Source organism: Saccopteryx bilineata, chromosome 8, assembly GCF_036850765.1.
Source record: "Saccopteryx bilineata isolate mSacBil1 chromosome 8, mSacBil1_pri_phased_curated, whole genome shotgun sequence".
In the NCBI taxonomy this organism is placed as follows: Eukaryota; Metazoa; Chordata; class Mammalia; order Chiroptera; family Emballonuridae; genus Saccopteryx; species Saccopteryx bilineata.
In genome coordinates, this window is record NC_089497.1 from 63,495,260 (window position 1) to 63,499,087 (window position 3,828).

The 3,828-nt window shown below is 37.3% G+C and overlaps 1 pseudogene; it reads left to right on the plus strand.

The window, feature by feature from the left end:
• The first annotated feature begins 2,332 nt into the window (after positions 1-2,332).
• Positions 2,333-2,971, plus strand: LOC136311883 (LYR motif-containing protein 4 pseudogene; annotated as a pseudogene).
• The last annotated feature ends 857 nt before the right edge of the window (positions 2,972-3,828 follow it).

The following is a 3,828-nucleotide window of genomic DNA, read 5'->3' on the forward strand; positions in this document are numbered from 1 at the left end:
ATAACCTTTGAAATTTAGTGGTTTTCCAATCTTTTGGGGGGCCCTGAAGCTTACTGAAGGTTGTTTTAATGTCAAAATATTTTATAATCATAACACTGTTCAGATATAATGGGCTTTTCCACTGATGGTGCAAAAAGCACTGTTGGCTGAAACTTCTAGTATATAAACATGAATCAAGACGTTAACACCAGGTTGTATTTGTAGTCACTGTATTCTTCTCTGCCACATTAATTTAATTCATTCATCAAAAAATATCCTTCATGAAGCACTAAAAATTATTAGTGTTATTAATTCTCAACCCTTGGCTTACCTGCCTTGTTAATATTCTGTGTACCAGAATGAGAAGGCTACGTACAGCGCTCTGTTGAACATTGAAAGATGATAGCTGTCTCAAGGAAAAGAAAGTACTAGTGCGATTGAGTTGCAAACTGAACCACCTGCTTTTTCTGTGGAATACCATTTTAACTTAAAAGAATGGTTGAAAGACAAACCATGGTTATTCAAACTTGAGTGTTAGATAAACACTTTTTTTGAAAAGTTAAGTGAAGCTATCACTTCAAGGAAAATAACTGAGTGTTTTCTGCCAATAACATTTGTACTTGTTTTAAAAAAAATGTATATGCATTTGCAATTTGAAAAATGTGTATCTGTCACCATGGCCATGACAGCTTTCCAATACTTAAAGAAAGACTTTTCTGATGAAGTTGGTGATATTACAAAAGTGACTTGTTATATTGTAGAATGAAATATACTAACTTTTTGGAAGTTTTAAACTAACTTAGTGAACTAATATTTTATAAGAGATTTTGTATAACTACAAAATCATGTGTGGGTGAATATACAATCAAAATGCAACATATTTTTTTATGAGTGAGAGAGAGACAGATGAAGAGACAGAGACAGACAGGAAGAGAGAGAGATGAGAAGCATCAACTCATAGTTGCAGCACTTTAATTGTTCATTGATTGCTTCTCATATGTGCCTTGACTGGCGGGATCCAGACAAGCCAGTGACCCCTGGTTCGTGCCAGTGACCTTGGGCTCAAGCCAGTGACCTTTGGGCTCAAGCCAGTGACCATGGGGTCATGTCTATGATCTCATGCTCGAGCTGGCAACCGCATGCTCAAGCTAGTAAGCCTGCACTCTAGCCAGATGAGTCTGTGCTCAAGCCAGCAACCTTGGGGTTTTGAACCTGAGTCTTAAGCATCCCAGGCAAATGCTCTAACCCAGGGGTCCCCAAACTACAGCCCGTGGGCCACATGTGGCCCTCTGAGGCCATTTATCCGGCCCCAGTCGCACTTCCAGAAGGGGCACCTCTTTCATTGGTGGTCAGTGAGAGGAGAACATTGACCATCTCATTAGCCAAAAGCAGGCCCGTAGTTCCCATTGAAATACTGGTCAGTTTGTTGATTTAAATTTACTTATTCTTTATTTTAAATATTGTATTTGTTCCTGTTTTGTTTTTTTACTTTAAAATAAGATATGTGCAGTGTGCATAGAGATTTGTTCATTTTGGTAAAACTCTATAATATTTTCCATAATAACTTTGTCAATTTACATGTCCACCAACAGCATATAAATGGGTATCCTTTTCTCTACAACCTCACCAAGAACTGTAATCTTTTTTTCTGTTTGTTTAAATAATAGCTGTTCTAACTTCTGTTAGGTGATATCACATTGTGGTTTTGATTTGCTTCCCTATGAGTAGTAATGTTGAGCACCTTTTCATACCTGTTGGTCATTTGTATGTCTACTTTGGAAAATATCTATGTAAGTCTTCGCTCATTTTTTAATTATGTTATTGGCTGTTGTTTTACTTTGTTTCACTTGGAATTATAATTTCTTGTATATAATCAATATTAACTGCTTATCAGATATATAGTATATAAATATTATTTTTACTCTCTATGCTACCTTTTTATTTTGTTGTTTCTTTTGTATTCAAAAGCTTTTTGTTTGATGTATTCTACTTACTTATTGATATTTTTGCTTTTATTGCCTGTGCTTTTGGTGTCATATGCAAAAAATATATATATAAAAACCATTGTCAAGGAGCTTTTACCGTGGGTCACATTTATTTATTTTTGCTTGCGCATTTGGTGTTACTCCAAAAAATCATTGGCGAGACCAATGTGAAGGAGCTTTCCCCTATGTCCTACTTACTTATATTTGCTTTTCTTGCTTGTACTTCTGGTGTTATGTGCAAAAAAAAGTCATCTTTGCTAAGATCAGTGTCAAGGAGCTTTCTTTTTCCCTGTGTTTCATTGTAAAAAAAAATTATGTTTTGGCCGCGAGCCAGGCCGGGCGCTGTCCTCAGCTGCCCGAGGCTGGGCGGCCGCTCACCCAGGCTGAGGCCCGGGCCCGCTAGCGAGCCCAAACGGCGTTGCATTTTATTTCCGTCGTGGTTTTGCATAGGCTAAATTTTTGTGGTTGGGTTAAACTCGGGACCTCCGCGAAGAGGACCCACTTGGGTGTTTTGTTTTGTTTTGTTTTCTTTTCTTTTCTTTCCAACATGGCAGCCTCCAGCCGCGCGCAAGTGTTAGACCTGTACTGGGCGATGCTGAGAGAGAGCAAGCATTTCAGCACCTACAATTACAGAACTTACGCTATCAGGAAGATAAGAGATGCCTTCAGAGAAAATAAGAACGTAAAAGATCCTGTAGAAATTCAAACTCTAATGAATAAAGCCAAGAGAGACCTGGAAGTGATCCGCCGACAGGTCCACATTGGCCAACTGTATTCAACTGACAAACTTATCATTGAGAGTCAAGAAAAGCCCAAGACCTAAAGACCACACTCAGCAGCCACCAGCAGCAACCATGGACCACCTTCAGCATCCATTCTGCAGTTGGGATGGGGCTCCCAATAGACCATGAGTGGCCTCTTGCATCAGCTTAAAATAATAAGTAATAACCCCTTGCTCAGCCTGCCCTGTAGGAACTGATAAATTGAATAAGGTTTCCATTCTTCTGCAGCCTTAGTGAAAAAAGAAGGCTGTCTCTCTGTTCAAATGAAGAGCTGGTGCTCACTCAGAATAATGCTGTGTATTATTGTGTCTCCTCTCCACCCTCTTCTTTAGTAGCTCATCGCCACTTGTACTGAGCGTCTCCAGACTTTGGTTCTTAGTCCTCAGCAATAAACAGAATTGTCTCTCTGAAAAAAAAAAATTATGTTTTTAGGTCTTTTCTCTTTTATCCTTTATGAGTTGATTTTTGTGTATGGTGTAAGAGATAATTTTACTTATTCTTTTAAAATATGAATGTCTTTTTTTTTTTTTCTTAACTGCTCTTGCTAGAACTTCCAGTGTTATGTTGAATAGAAGTGACAAGAGAAGGCATCCTTTTATCTTGTTTTTTATCTTAAAGAAAAGCTTTCAAACTTTCACCACTGCATATAATGTTAACTCTAGGCTTCTCTTTTATGGTCTTTTTATGTTAAGGTACACTGCTTTTATATATAATTTGTTGAGAATTTTTTATTATGAAAGGTTGATAAATTTTCTGAAATGATTTTTCTGCATATATTTAGATGATCATGTGATTCTTATCCTTCACTCTGTTAATGTGGTGGTCACAATGATTGATCTGTGTATGTTAAACCATTCTTGCATTTCACAGATAAATCTCAGTCGGTGATTGCGATGATCATTTTAATGTGCTGTTGAATTCAGTTTGCTAGTATTTTGTTGAGGATTTTTGCATCTCTCTCCATTCTACTTCTGTGACTTTTCTTGAAGGTGGTAATCATATTCTCATTGCAACCAGATAGAACAAATTGATCTATAACTCTAATCCTCTGGTAGAAATATAAATATCAGCTTTATGCTCTA